The sequence below is a fragment of the Balearica regulorum genome, chromosome 3, assembly GCF_011004875.1.
Source record: "Balearica regulorum gibbericeps isolate bBalReg1 chromosome 3, bBalReg1.pri, whole genome shotgun sequence".
NCBI classification, from domain to species: Eukaryota; Metazoa; Chordata; class Aves; order Gruiformes; family Gruidae; genus Balearica; species Balearica regulorum.
Window position 1 is genome coordinate 58526796 of NC_046186.1, and position 16492 is coordinate 58543287.

The following is a 16492-nucleotide window of genomic DNA, read 5'->3' on the forward strand; positions in this document are numbered from 1 at the left end:
TCTTCCCTGAGTCTGGATAGTCAAGAGTGGCATGGCATGGGCATGTGGGAGAATTTTTGTAAGGACATATCCAAAGTTGGCATCAAGTCATTTCTTTTCTTCTACCAATCCCTGCCTAAAATGCAGTTGTCCTAGTCCTAAAAGTCTAGTCATGAATGGCTAATAAGATTCTTCTTTTAAGGAAAAAAATGAAACTGTTTCTTCTGACTTATGTAGGTGTCACCTTATGTTATTGTCATTCACAAGTTTTCTTCCTTGTCCTTGACTCCATTGCTTTTCATTTGTGCCAATTTTAGTCTGTACTCTTTCAAAACATTTCTGTAAGGAAGCATCATGCTTTGTATTGGTAGAATTACAGAAAAATCAAAATTACCTACTTATGTGCACAGGACATTTCCAAAAGACTACAATTTAGTGAAATGAAGATGAAATTCAACCAGCATTATGCAAAGTCAGTTCTTTTGAACAGGACTTTTGGCCCCTGACAAATTTCAGTTCTTTAATTCAGTGGAAGAGCAGCTCAAACTTTACCTCAAAACCAGTTGTCCACAGTAAACTTATCACAGCTACATTGACACTCTACCACTAGTTCAAACAGCAGTTCGGGACCAGGCTTTGGTCCAGAGAGCTGTACAAAAGCAAATTCCAAATTCTCTCAAAGCAACTTATTACGAAACATGAAAGCATGAGCTGAGCAACCCAACTCTGGATGATTTAATGGTGGGAAAACAGCTCAGATTTCCCTTTAACTGTGGTAATACAGTCTGTACAGCTGATTACCAGGATGTCATCTTTAATGAAGTTGAAAACATGCTGACAATTCAGTAATGTTTTCTTTTCAGCTGTACAAATGATGTGACAACAGATTACAGCTGGATTGTAAGTACTTAACAAGAGCATTATAAAAAGAAAAGAGTAATTGGGATGAGAGACGAAAAGAGGGAAAAACATGGAAATAAATTAATTTAATGAAAAAGAAATATTTTTCATTACTCTAATATTTAGAAGTACAATAGCAGAAACACTGGTCCACGATGTATTCCCCTTACTGGTTTATGTACCAATTTTAAAGCTATCTTTCTGCTTTTATTTTCTTTCATTAGGAAAAAAATGTAGACAAATGAACTTCTGCAAACTGTAACTCTTAAATACAATGACACACCACGCATGTCACTGAATGCATTTTAGATAAATGTCACCATTATTCTGAGTTCCAGCATAACCCATAGTACTTTAATTTTGTTATTGTGATGTGTGCTTTGGAGATCTAAAAGTCTGTCTTGAGGTCAAATATTCTTGTGGGTACAATCATAAACCTCAGCTCTGATTTTCAGTAGAAATTTAAAAGCAAAATTTAGTTAAATCCACTTCTGATTTCATGGAGGTGTTTTCACCTCAGAAGGTGAATAAAGATGTTCAGTGCAGGATACAAAGCAAAAACAATGCCTACACAAAAAGATTTTGAAAATATCTGCAGAAATTGAGTGAAAGTGTGTGTTTGCCTGTTTATACATGTGTATGCATGTTGCAGGGGAAAGAGAGTTAATTAATAAAAGTATTGTAGATGACCTGTCTATCAAAAGTACAATTCATATCTCATCTCAGTGCTGTCCAATAGCCAACCAAATATATAGATCTTTTAAAAGGCTGTCAAAATGAAGAAACTTATCCTCAGCATGGAATGGGATATAGATCCACAGCTTTTATTCTAGCTCCTGGTATAATATGTCAAATACATTTTGTCTACAGGAAGGCTTAGGATACCTACACCAGTTTCTCCACCTCTGATTTTCTGGTGCCTTGATGATGCCACTGACCGGGAAGCAGGTACAGATACCTTCTCCCAGACCTTCATAGACCACCTCTACCACCATTGATCTAAGTTCAGGATTAAAAGTATTCTTGGAAGCAGCTAAATAGCTCTACAGAGAGTATATGACATGGTTGCCCCATGCTGAAGACATCTTTCATTCCAACAGGTAAGAAGAAATGGCCTACAAAAAAGTAGTATATGCCTCTCTCGCTAAAGCTGCTCAAAACAGCTGCCACGCTGTGCATGACTAGTTTCTATAAGGACACAAAAAATTTCAATGCAGCTGTCCAGCCACATATGCATCATGCTAGCAGATTTAATCAGGTTCTACATCAATGGTACCATGGCAAATACAGCAGAATCCTCCACTCATTTCTGGGCAGTTACGGTACAATAAATAATGAAGCAATGGATTGTACATATTTCAAATTGTCCTAGATGTCTATCAAGATTGTTGAAATGGAATTCAAACCATACTAAAAAAAAAAAAAAAAAAACACAAAAAACCACAAAACAACAACAAAAACCCCACCAAACAACATAGGATAGATATTGTAAAGGAAATGTTTTATAGGATGAAGAGAATGGTCAATTTAGGGCATAAATGTAAGGAGAATACAATACAGAAGGTACTTGATTAATGCTCTTTATATAAAATTTAACAGAAGTTGCTGTGCTGTATTTCCCAATTTCTATTTTAAGAGTGCTAATCATAAAGTATATTTACAGCAGAAAGCTAAATATTCTCCTTCCATCCAACCAATCTAGCAGGCAAATTACCATGCAAGAAGAGTTTAAAGTTCTGGTATGCTGCTATTTGCTACAAATCATACACAGTCTTACTATCTGACACCCTGTAAACAACTATTTTAAAAACAAGATCAGCAGTAAATACATTTAATTCCCAGAAGACCCACTATAATTGCTTTGCTTAGCATCAAGGAGTTTGATTCAGAAAAGAAACAGTTGGTGCTTATCTGTAAATCTACTTAGCACGAGAAGGCAGGCCACCATTTCAAGACTTGTTCATCAGTTTGGTGTCGGATTTACTCAACCTCTTTGGATATCATGGGAGCAAGAAGAGGGCTTTCTTGGGTTTTTCTGAATCATTTGTCTACACAGCAAGCACAGGTGAACGCAGGACACGCTGGCTCAGTGAGACAGCACCGCCAGCCTCTGGAGGAGCAGCTCCGGTAAGCTCTGTGCTGCCAGCAGCAGCCCATGGCCAAAGGGTCCAGGAGCTCAGCGCCGGCGGGGGACAACCACAGACGCCTTCGTGCCCAGCATCACCTCGCAAACAGCTTGGATCACCCAGTCACCTCTCTTCTGGCTAAGGGGAAGACATTTTGGGCATGAATTCAGAGGCAAGTTCAAATGTAGGCTGCTGGATTTACAGTGCAACGCCACATTCGCTCTGGCACGTGCGTTTGCAGGTTGCAAAATAACTGGGAGAAGAGTTTGCTATTTTGGGGGTAATCCAAGAACCTGCTTACATATGCCCCGTGTTCAGGTACTTTGAAATCAGTATCTTCTAATACTCCGTCCTCTAATACAGTTTCTGTATGGCTCCCCTGCTATTTTATACAAGATTACTCCACAGTTTAGTACAGCCTTTGGAGAACTCCATGTTTAAAGGGCTCTGGCATAAATCAGTTGGAAAGGGTTGTTGTGTTATGTGGTGGCTCAGGTTAAGTAATGCCAATCAGTCAGGTTTCTGACCAACAGACCTCTGACATACTCCTTGGCTCTGCATGATTTCTGAATTTTCAGGGCATTTTGCGGGCATCCATAAGCAAACTCTGTCCATGCTGCAAACTGAACAAAGGCTATGCAGTTGTGATCTACTGGTAGTTCAGCTAATTTGTCTGCCTCAGCTTCTGTCTGCCTGCAGAATCATCTGGAGACATGTGCATAGTTCCTTTTTGCAGTTTGTGATCATCTTTAGCCTGCTTACCTCAGAAAACAAGGCTTCAGCAATTCTGCAGCCTGTGTTTAAGTGAAAACTTTTTAATTTTTTTGAAATAAACTGGCCAGAGGGAGAGAACAGTTCTAGGTGAGTCCTACAAATGTGGGGTTTGGGTGGTAGGCACTTCTAGATAGACAGCTAGGTAGGCTTGAAAAGAAATTGAGCAAGTAGCTAATATCATCCTTCAGTTTGGTGTCTACAATGAAGACAGACACGAAAACCAGGTTTCATCAGTGCTCAGAGAACAACTTCTTGGGTGCCCGTGATATTAGACATTATGTGGTGCCTGAAAGATACAGCTGGAGACATGGTGATACAAGAGTGGTTAGCGCACGTTGCAAAATATATTATGTAAGTTTTGTATATTGTCAAAATTTTACTTTGTATGTTTATTTCAGTAAAAAGTTGTTGAGGACACTGTTACCTAATGATGATTTGACTCTTCACAGCAGTAGCACCACAAGATGCTCAGAGTATCAGGATGAACCACCTGACTGTAACAAAAAAAATCAGTCACTTCATAAAATGCTTGAATGTTTTAGACATTTTTTAAAATGAGTGTATTAAAATAAGGGATGTTCTGCCTAGAATACACCTTGATCATTTTATTAAATGATTTGTTTCACAACTGCACTGTCATATACGTAACCTGAACTTGTGAGACCCTGAGAGCAGTACAGTGTGGCTGTCTGCCATCATCCATGGGTGTCTTTCAGCTGTGGTGCTTCCCACATTTCTGTGTCCACTGAACATGTTTCAAATTGCACCCACCACTTCCCCAATGTCTTACTATGAATGTTACTGAATTGTATTTTGTTGTTTTCCTAGTCTGAGCCAACCAAAGGATGTTAAAAAAATCCCAACTAAACAAACAACACGAAAAAAAACCAAACCTGTGATCATCTCCTTTATTTTTATGAGATTTGGGGTCATATTGTTATTACTATTTGATTTTTTTCTCTTTGCCTTCCTGGGTGTTTGCATTTATTCCCAGTATCTACATATCTTAGCAGTATGTATAGTATCAACATAACCCATTGCCACATGGAAGATAAAAACTCCCCTGGTACTTCAACTTGCAGAGCAGACGAGTTATTTCCAGCTCCCATCTACAGTTCAAGCTGCATAGCAACCTCATGTTTTAACCCTAAAGACTCTCTGTTTCAGTCCTGAGCTTCAGCCAAGAGACAATTATAATCTTTGCTCACTTTAGATTATTCACTGAACTGTTAAATAGCATCAGTCCTCAGAATGGCCACAAACCTTTGACTGGGGTACAGCTATGTTTGCTATCACCCTTTGTTTATGGTATTGCAGTCAGCTTTCAATCTGCATGACAAGTTTCCCTTTCCAAGTCAATTTGAATTAATTTTGAGATTACAATTTTGTGCGACACCATAATTAAAGGCGGGTGTGCAATCCAAACATAGAGCATCTATAGCTTTTCCTTCACACGTGAATGCTGTGATTCTATTTTTATAAGCAGTTAATGACTGTGGCAAGGTGTATTCCTTCCAAAATAAGGCTGCTTGTTGTTTGTAGCTCTTTTATATGAGAAGAAGAGAGGAGCCAGACCCAGCAAGTATAAACAAAAGAAGGCACCACCTGATGCCTTTTTGATCTCCATCATTCATGATAGCACCGGAGTGTCATCAGTGTTAAATCATAATGCAAGAACAGTCCATAGCACACATTGTAGATAGCAGCAACTGGGAGGAGGAAGAGTTGTCTCTCAGCCCAGCACTGCATGCATTTAGACAGACCAAAATGCCTTGCCTTACTAAAATAGCAGGCAAAATAAAGAAATGTGAAACTTACACCTTCCATTGAGCTCTTCACTATTTGATTCCAGGTTGCTTTGCACTCAGCATTGAGCCTGTGATCCGCCATGCAGTCAGGCTTCAACTCTCTGACTAGACTGCCCTAGAGAGCAGAACGTACGGGACAGCCTCATCAGCAAACATAACACCAGCAGCCACTGGTGGTATTGCCTAGTATTAGGCATCAATCTAGTTTTGGGGCAAAAATAAAATTAAATTTGCCTTAATATTTGTTATACATAAAACAAGCTTGCATGGATAAAATAGCTTTGGATCACTAACAGAGTGCTGTATATACAGCCTGCTAACACACCCAGGCTAAGCAGACTAAACAGCACTTTGTACCTTGTGTGTCAGACACAAATAGAAGGCTCTGCTCCCATTGGTCTTATTGTACCTTCTTTTGGGGTTTTGATACACTTTATCTTGATCCCATCAAGAAATCTTAATCCTGGTCCATAAATGTTTTTTACAAGAGCTAAAAGTACCTTATCAGCTCTCCCCTTGCTTTTCTTTAACAATCACACAGTTACAGAGTGAATGAGACATGCTGCAGAGGGATTAACTACTTCGACCTGATGGAAAAAGCTGTAGAGATGAGATTGCAGGTGAGATTTTAATACCTATCTCTTCTCAGAAACCTAGTGATATCATGTCTGCTCACCCCCCCGATCGCATGTCAGACATTCACATTATTCATGGGATCAGTAATTCATGGGATTCCCCCATTATCACCTTTTCCTTTCCCCCTCTCCTTCTTCACAAGGTATTTTCCAGTATACACCATTAAACTGGAAAATGTAGCCTGTCAATAGCCTCAAAGTGTTCATTGCAGCTCAAAATAGTGCTAAAGAGCTTGATCTAAAATTATAGGTATAAACAAAATTCAGGCAAATCAAGATTGGTTCAGAGTTTTCACAGAGAAAACTACCACTGCAGGCCATGGTTACAATCTTAATTAAAGAATCTTCATGCCTACCATTACTCAGGCTCTCTGTCAGAACTGCCAGCTTCTTGTTACATCTTTTGCCCTTTATAACTAAGAAAACTTTGAAAGAGTGGTAGAATCCATGAAAATATGATATTAAGCCATATAAAGTACATGGTACTGAGTTCTGAAACTGATAGTCTACTTACTGATCAAAAATGTTATATACAGATATGGTTCTTGCTAACTGCCTACTGCCATCTATTGATGAAAGAGTAAAAGTTGAAGGCATTTGTTGCAAAATGTATGCATGCAACGACCTTCAGCTAGACAGCACAGGATGGAGGAACCAGCTGTAGAGCCTCCACGGTACTTCTGCTGAGGTTGGGCTTTATGCCTGTTCCTCTTTCCAGACTCAGAAATCTCCTGGGAGCTGCAAGTGGCAGGAGCTGCCCTTGTGCTCACCATATGCCTTTGTATGGGCTCAGTATTCACCCATTTCCTGGTAGCATTTCTCCCTTGTGATCAATGTCAGTAGGGAATAGAGGGGTCCATACTTCCCCAGGATCCATGTCAGATGGTAGGATGCTTTTCCCACTCCACACAGGAGAGAACTGCAGCCATCTAGCTGTGCGTCATTTCTCATCAAGTATTCTTATAGCCAAGAAAGAAACATTACAGGTGTGAATCAGCTGCAGAATAGGAAACTTATTTAAGCCTCTGCATGTGAGCTAGCTATCAGTGGAATTCAAGGGTTCAGTACTTCTGCTGAAACATTCATGCACAGAGTCAAGTAATACACCCAGGAGTGCCTCACTGACCTCCAGCTGTTCTTCCAGAAAGGCATGAGTTTCTGCAGCTGGTGTGTTATATATGCCAAACCATTGTGGACATCTCAAGTGACGTTAGACTCATGTGCTCAGACAACTGAGTCAAGGCACTAGACAATACCATCCGTGGAGTTTTTTGGTTGATTCTTTGACCCAAATGTGCCACCTGTGTATGCTCTGTTGAATGACACCTACATGCCTCTGACAATAGTGGAAGTCTAGACAGCAAGGTCATGTGTAGACATTTGAATTTAGATGCCTTCATCTGGAGCTGAACCTGAGCTTATGCACCTAAAACCCATCCAGCCACCTAATACAATGCCACTTGTTCAACACCTCCATGTAAGGTGATTCTCCCCTTCTACTCTGCTCTCGTGAGACCCCACCTGGAGTACTATGTCCAGCTCTGGGGCCCCCAACATAAGAAGGACATGGACCTGTTGGAGCGAGTCCAGAGGAGGGCCACAAAGACGATCAAAGGGCTGGAGCACCTCTCCTATAAGGACAGGCTGAGAGAGTTGGGGTTGTTCAGCCTGGAGAAGAGAAGGCTCTGAGGAGACCTTAGAGCGGCCTTCCAGTACCTAAAGAGGGCCTACAGGAAAGCTGGAGAGGGACTGTTTACAAGGGCATGTAGTGATAGGACAAGGGGTAATGGATTTAAGCTAAAAGAGGGTAGATTTAGATTAGACATTGGGAAGAAATTCTTCACTGTAAGGGTGGTGAGGCACTGGAACAGGTTGCCCAGAGAAGCTGTGGATGCCCCTTCCCTGGAAGAGTTCAAGGCCAGGTTGGATGGGGCTTTGGGCAACCTGGTCTAGTGGAGGGTGTCCTTGCCCATGGCAGGGGGGTTGGAACTGGGTGATCTTTAAGGTCCCTTCCAACCCAAACCATTCTGTGATTCTATGCTTTAATTCTTTCCTTGACACTTCAGTGTGATTGCTGCCCTGGCTCTGGTCAGAGACAACGAATACCTTCACTGAATTGTTAAAACTTCCCATCGGAAAGGTTTTATTTACATATTAACCAGGGAGAAAGAAAACGTTTTGGAAAGATAAACATAAAGGCTGTAGCATTTCTGGTGTACATTTTTAAAACAATGTTAGGAGCTATTCAATTCACAGCTCTTCCATTCTGTCTCCATCATGCTTACTGTTGCTGGAGGTAGTCATTGACAGCAGAAGGCTATAGACAACTAAACATTGGTGGCTTTATCTAAGTGACAGGATCAAAGGACTGGGCTAGATTTTAAATGATAAATTCCAGAACAAAGAGATAATTTTGCCATTATGTAAGGCAGCATTCAAGGACTCAAGGCTTTGGGAAGTGAAAATTATAAACTAGGAGTGAATGTGTATGACTGTATTGCTTTAAGGTCTGTGATTTTGTATAATAAAAAATTATGCAATAACTTTTCTTTCTGAAGCAAAGTTATTGTTCTCAGAGTGTTGCAGGCATGACAAATACCTCAGACCTCTCAGGTAACGTAGGAGGCAGCAGTCAAGGGCATGACCTGAGAAGCAGTACAAGTCTCCTGTGAGAGAAAGATACTGATAGGCATTGAACTGGGAATGTGGTCTGAGTGGCCAAGGAAGATCAGAAGAACAGATTAACCTTACCACTGCAGTATTTAGATCTATGTAGAAAATCAGCATGGAGGCAGAGGAAATGAGGCAAGGGCTCAGAGTCAGCTGAAACTCTTTCTGCAATAGCCACACCAAGCATCTGCAGAGCGAGAACAGAGCAGCAGATGAGCTCTCCCAGTCTTCCACTAACCCAACTGATCGGTTAGTTATCAAACTCCTTAAAACTGGTCAGATTGTTTTGCTGCCAAAACATGCTGTCTCTGAACCTTTCCACTCTGATAGTCAGGCCCTTTCTACTAATTGAAAACCTTAATCTATTAATGGCTAGTTTATTCCCACTCAATCTGATTGTGTGCAGTCATAAAATACAACAGATACACCTCTTTTCTGAGCTTTTAACTCTGCTTCTGTCTTTGAATCACATTAGAGACTCTCAGCAGGTATGAGAGCCCCATTGAGCTAGATACCCCACTGGGATCATACATAACAAAACTCTGTCTCCAAGTTTTTAGTGATGTGCTACACACAACGTTATATATTTCCAGACTAGGGTCAAAATGAGCAGTTGCCAAGGCAGAATTAGTCTGGTTAATGAGGCTTTCATTCCAGGAAAATAAGAGAAAGCAATTCTTCATATCTCTGTTTCCATATAATAGCTACTTTTGTATAATGATCAGAGTAGGGTAAAATATTGTTAGTGATTCAGAAGAACAAAGTAATAAAAGGGCTTGAGTAGCTTGGAGGGAAGAGAATGCACTGAACTTTAAAAGATTCTTAATGCATCCATAAATAAGCTAAGATAATATTATATACAGCTTATGTAGACTCTTATAAGGAGCACTGAGAAGACGACAGTAATGACTCATAAGAAAATAAAAACTAAGAAGGCCAAAAATACACATTTTCTCTTCCCCACCCCCCCCCAAAATCTCAGTAAAGATCAGGAGGCTGTCCTAAAATTGTACTCTCCACAAAAATCCTGTGGTACTTATTTGGCAAATGAAAAAGTCTTTAAAGTCTTCCTAATGCTACATTTCATTCCTATGTGCTTTTTTCCCTGCTAATGAATACAATGGTATCCATAATGTATAATGTATAGAGATATTGTTTTCTTTAGATACATGAATTACTAGGCCAATTGGTCAGAAATGTTTAAACAGTACAATGATTTTTGGTTTTATGATGGCTTTTCTCCCAAGCAGTGATTTTTAAAAGCAATAATTTAATATCTCCGGGCTTCCAAAATCCAGTGTTTCACTAAAACTGAAATTTGTTCCCTATCTATTTTTCCTTCAGTCATACCATAGAAAAGGAGAAGAAAACATTGGAGGAGGAGGGGGAAGAAAAACTAGAATTATGCTAGGGATTGATGTTGACAGAGGAATCCCTGGGTTCCCATCTCTCCTGCGAGCACTCTCTATTCATGTCATTCATGCCTATATATTACACAGTATGAAGTCAGTGAGCAGCCCTTGGAGCCAAGAAGGGAAACCATGGGGTTATCCCAACTATTCAGCTACAACTGTGCTCTCTTTGTCTTCTGATTCCTGTGAAGCACTTGTTATTTCATGGGAAGCAGAGTAACTTCAACAGGAGGGAATTAGGTTGTTCTCACTGGTACTCTACTACTCCACAACACAGTCCAGGTGTTTCTGGAGGGGAGGAGCTTCAGGCAGAAGGCAGCACTCTTTTGTGTCCCAGATCACCCTTTTAGTACAGATAAATGAGAGTGTTCTCTCATTTAAAAATCTTCATTTGATTTTTAAGATAAAAGGGGACTAACCAGTGTACTTCCTCTGTAGCCTCCCTGGAGATCGCCTTCAGATTAGCTTCACCAGGGCAGGCATACAGAGGAGCACCGAGTTTGGGGGCTTCTTGAGGATGATGGGTGAGATGGAAATGAAAAACACCATTCCGGAAGCTCAAGAGTTCATGTCTAGTTTTTGCTTAAAATTTATTGACTTAAATCATGTTCTGCAAAATAGTTTTTACTCTGAATACTAACCAGAACATCTCTGAGCCACAGTCAGGATTCCTGGGGTGCACAGCACAGGAGCGGGCTGGGGCCTGGGAGGGAGCAGCAGGATGACCCCTGGTCGAGCAGCCTGGTGGCTGGCTGTCCTGCCACCTACCCGGCAAAGTTGAATTTGGGGACACTGTCGCTGTGGCTGTGAGCAGCAGAAGAAACAAGGCCTCGTTGTCAGAGAGCAGCACCTGGCAGGAGCTTCCAGGTCACAGCAGCTTCCTCCTGACTGCCAGCACCGGCTGTTAGCATCAAGTGAGCTGTCTTAGCACTGACCACGGCTTGTCCTCGTTGGCGCTTAGGTCATGCATGGGTCAACAGCAGCGGTGATAAACTGGTTACCAACAACAGGCAGTAAATCACAACATTTTCAAGGCGACAACAAGGTTTTTCTCTACCTTGGTGCTTTCTTAAACTGAAACATCACTTTGCAGCTCTTCATATAGATCCATATGTACTAATGGTGGAGTCACTGCCAGTGTCCTACACCCAGGCTCAGCATAGGTCAGGACTTTCCTTATTCAAAGCATGAAAGTCTGTTCTTTGCAGTCCCATGCGATGGTGCAGCACCAGCAGAACAGTACCGCCCTACTCCAGCAACAGAAGACAAAAAGGGAAATCATGACCGCATGGGCAGACATGGTTGTAAACCATGTATTGCAAGGAAAAGCCATATTTAGGAGTGCAGCTGATCCCTCTATTTTAAACTATGACACAGTCAGAACCCAAATTCTTGATGGTTCAAATGCTGAAACTCTTAATCTGCAGTAGTGCTTCTACCACTCATGGTGAAGATAAAGGCTTCCATTTCCCTTTTTTCCCATTGGAGTGACTATTTTCCAAAGGTGACTTCTTTTTTAACAACTGTGCTCTACAGACATAGTGTTTTGCATAAGGATAATTCAGAAACACAAAATTATTTTAATTCCAAAATCTGTAACATGATGTCTAAGAGATGATCTTGGTTTAGACTAGAATAGATATATCTACAAAGTATGCTATTCTGCGAAAATACGCAGTTAAGATATGCCAGTCTGATCAATAGTATAAAATCCACTCTCTTTGGCAGTAGGTGAGTACATGGGTGCAGCTCTGTTGATAACAGTTTGTTGTTTTGTGAAGCCAGATAAGCAGAGCTGGTGGTATTGGTGTAGCCAGATGTCCCCAAATCTTCCTATCAATCAGAGACAGCTTATTTTAGCTGATTAAAGCATTAAGAAACTTTCTGTTTAAATTATGCGCCCAGACAAAACTTCTTTTATGCATCAAAAACATGAACTCGGATGACAATTTTATTGATGTTTATTGGTATTAGAAATGTCTTTACAGCTCTTTATTGAGACACTACAGTGATGCTGAGGTCTCAGGTGAGGACTGGTCTCAGCATGCTATCTTTCATAATTCATGTGAAAAATTCCTCCAAACTTGTTCAAATCATAAGACCATCACAATCCCACAAGTACAGCAAAGACTGTTGAGTTTTTAGCCAAATGATTTGAGTACTCCACCTGCAGTGTTTATGTCGTATCTCCTTGTGGCTTTTCCTTAGTTACCAGATTTGATACACCATGCCCTCAGAATGAAAAATCTTCTTCCATTTTGCGCTACCGTGACTGTATTGTGTTTTCTCTGCAGTCTGTCTGCCAGGGTTTTATGGGATGTAAGAAAAGTTTTCCACATTTGTTCCTCCACTCTTTTTTCTTTCTCTAGAGTTCAGTATAATGGACAGACTTCTGAGGGACAGTGTGGCGAAGGGTAGCATTATCCTTACAAATCTGCTGCTGCAGAACTGAAACAGTGTGTGGTGAATGAGGTTGGCAGTGCAGGAAGGGACAAGGTGGTCTCATGGGAAAGGGAACTGAACATTGCCCCAGTTCTGTCAACTTCAAAGCTGGGAAATGGATTCTGTACCACCCTCCATCACAGAGTTTATGTGATCCTGACCAGGACATTTAAAACCAGTTCCTCACTGCTGGGCACTCACTGTACCCAACATCTTTCTCTTCTGGTTAGCCATCATGAGAGAAACAGGGTCAGGCTTGCAGAAATACTAAATGCTAACCTTCTAACTTCTGACACTTTCTTCTTCCAACTATACATCACCTCATCCATTGGTACTCTGTTTCTCACTCTCTTTTTTGATCTTTCTATCAACAAGATGGGTCCTTCTGTGGGAATCCTGGATTTAACTTTATTATAAGGAGTGTATATAACAATGGGTTAGAAGTCTATCAGTCTGGCTGGAGTCTCTTTTAGGCTGAGGAATACTGAACAATGCTAAGTAACGCTGGTTCTACCAAGCTAAGAGTTAAGGTAGTGCTGTTGACCCAAGCAGTAGATGCATATAGTGTTACAGATATTACCTACTTCTAGCAGTTGTTTGCAAGCTGGGACAGCTGCAGACCTGAGAAGGCACATGGCACTGGCTCTGTTGTATGTATCTTTATGTCACACGCATAAGCATCCCATGAAAACAACGGGAGAATAAGCAATACAGGAAATTGGGATGAATTTGGTACATAAGAGAAGCTTCAGCCAGGAAACAAAAGGCTCCACTGGTTATCGGCTGGCCAGGATTTTGCCACTGTTGTGCTGCTTACTGTGCTGCCTGGGTGAAGGAAGCCGCAGTGACTGAACTGTGTGTGACGGAGAGGTCAGACTACCCGGCAGAGGCAGCTTTTGAGGGAGAACCATCAGTACGGTAAATGCAACTGTAAAATTAGCTTCAGCTTTTACCTAAGGAATGACAGCTTCCTGATTAAATCCCTCATTTAATCTCTGATTCTACTAAGCAAGTTCTGCTTGACCTTGGAGTGACACTGAAGAACGAAATCCTGCTCTCAACTAGCTTAATGCCTCCACCAGAGTCTAGACATGCAGCTCTTCTCCAGCAGATTCTCAAAGGTGTTTAGAAGCCCCAGGGTGAAGGCTGGCATTTAGGAGACAGACAAATAAGCATAAACAGGTTCTAATAAACTCACTTTGAAAATTAGATACTTAGCCTGCTCAGGCATTTCAGAATAACCCAGCAGGTGCTGATCTGTATCTTCATAAGTTTTTGAAAAAATGCAGCTGCTTCTGCCTCCTTTTTTAGCTGCTCACTTTAATAGTACTCCCCTAACGCACTGAGGTGCAATCACTATAAATTCACTACTAGCTACGAATTGTTCAAACCTGGAATAATGAGCAAACTTTTAAGTCTCTACATACATATGCAAGAAACAAATGTTACAGAGCTGATCAAATTGCTGAATTTCTTGCACTGATGATAAATGCACAGGAGAGGGGGCTGTAGGACCAGATTGATTTTCACTAAAGGAGCCTTGCAAAGCTGAACACGTGATGATGGCTAAAGGATGATAGAAATAATGAGAAATTACCTTGAACTTTAACATCAGCCATTTTTAAAAATGTTTCTAAATAGTTTTGTGTTATATATAGCCAAGACATAAGGACTTTAACATCAATGAATGCTTTCAATCTTACCTGTATGTTCCAACTGCAGAAATATGTCTTACAAAGAGTCTTGACTGCTTTGTGTGACATAAACACCTTCTAGGATATGAGATCAGCGTGGCATAAGCGTTGGTGAGTGCAGAAGGGGCAGCCAAGTCGAAAACAGGCTCCTGAAACTGCTGATATAGGTCAGCTTGAAAGATGGGAATTGGAGTGCAATCAGGATAATTTTACATTCATCCAGTAGAGACATCGAGTTTAGAGATAAAAAAGAAAAATAACTTTCCCACCTTAATATGTCTGTTCTTGTCACTTTGTTGTGTCCACAAGGTCTGTTACAGGTTGCTTCTCTTTAGATTTTTTTTTTACCTTAATTTGCAAATAGTGTCACAATAATGTTTGCATCCCCAAAAGTTATAACTTTTGTAAGATTATCCCCAATCTTATTACAATGGCTCAAACTTTGCACCATGAGATAACTTTCTGAAAGGTATTCTAAAAATGGAACCAAGAAGATAGCTTCAGCAGATTTAAACACAAGAATCCACTATAAATGCTCCCTCAAGTCTAAAAGAACTAGTAAAAGATAGCTCCCAGCAACATTTACCAGGGGTACCTATCACGACTTTACAAATAATCTGAACTGTTGTCCAAAACTGTAATATGTGTGTTGATGTGTTGTTTCCCACACTCAGGGTACTTTGTCTTGTTCAGACACAGTTTGTTTTCTTAAACTGAGCTTTTGGAGGCTACGTCTTTTGTAGTGCCTGACTCATAGACTCTAATGCAGTCTTGCCATCGCATTTCAGGTGCCTCTGATGCCATTGTCAGAGTTAAACCACTTATTACAGACCTCTTTTGCTAATATTCATGATGTGCTTGGAATCACAGACATTCTGTCTTTAAAATCAGAAAAGACAGAAATTTAAATGTCTTCTTCCATAGAAAACTGACCCTATAGAATTGTATTTTTTTCTGCAGGTTTTATCACTTTATCTTCTATGGTAATGAGAAGCTGGTGCTCTTGATTGAAGGGCTTGACCAACAACTAATTCATGGAAGTGTTTTCCCACCCCTGACAGCATGATGACTACAAGCACAGCTCTGTTAAGCTGCGGTTTCGATGAGGCCTAGTGATCACAGAGTACGATTAAGACAATCAAACAGACCACAAGACAGTCAAGGATACAGATCTTTTATTAGTGCTTGGTCTTGGACATAACTGAGGATGTTGGAGCCATTGTGAGCTGTAACTTGCCTTTCTATGTCAGGGTGAGTAATTCCCTTAACTCCTCCCTGTCTGCATTCCTCAGTTTGCAAAATGGTTTTGCAAATGTTATACCATCCTGGCAAGATTTTTACCACTTGAAAGAGTAAACTTTGGACAACTGAAGACAGGACAAGCTGAGGCTCCTTGCCCACCCTTCACACCATCTCCAGAGACAGCCAGCAGTGCAGATGAAGCCTGCGGGCTGCTTGTCCCAGAGGGCTCTGAAAGACACATGCTGGCTGCCCTGAGCCCGAGCTGGCCAGGTCTCTGTCTGAAGCGGAGCCTTAATAATCTATCTATGACTGGCTACTGAAAATACCAACATTTTTTGCTGGAACTTTCTCATCTTAGGTTCTCTGTTCTTTTTTTTTATTAAGTCCCTGTCATAAACCCCCAGTGTAAACTGTGCACAGAAGATGCTGGCAGAAAAATTTAATTAGTCTTGCAGTATCCGAAAACGGTGCTGAAATCTCTCGCACGCAATCTCCTGGCACTTCATCTACGAGATCCCTAACAGATACAAGCAAGTTAAGTGAGGCATGATCTCCTGTATTAGACCAGCTGGTAGAGCTGCAGAAAACAAGCAAGCTTTCAGGCACAGAAGCCCTTCTTCCCATCTCAGGGAAAAGCTCCTGATTCAGAATAAAGAAAGGCCTGTGTGTCCCAGACGGAGGTGTCTGTCTGAGCCCAGAGGAAGGGTTGTGTACCCAAGGCCACAGTGCCTGTGCACCAGCACTGTCTGATGGGTTTTGCTGTTGTACCTGTCAGCCTAACAAAAGGTATTATTTCTTCTTCGCAAATTG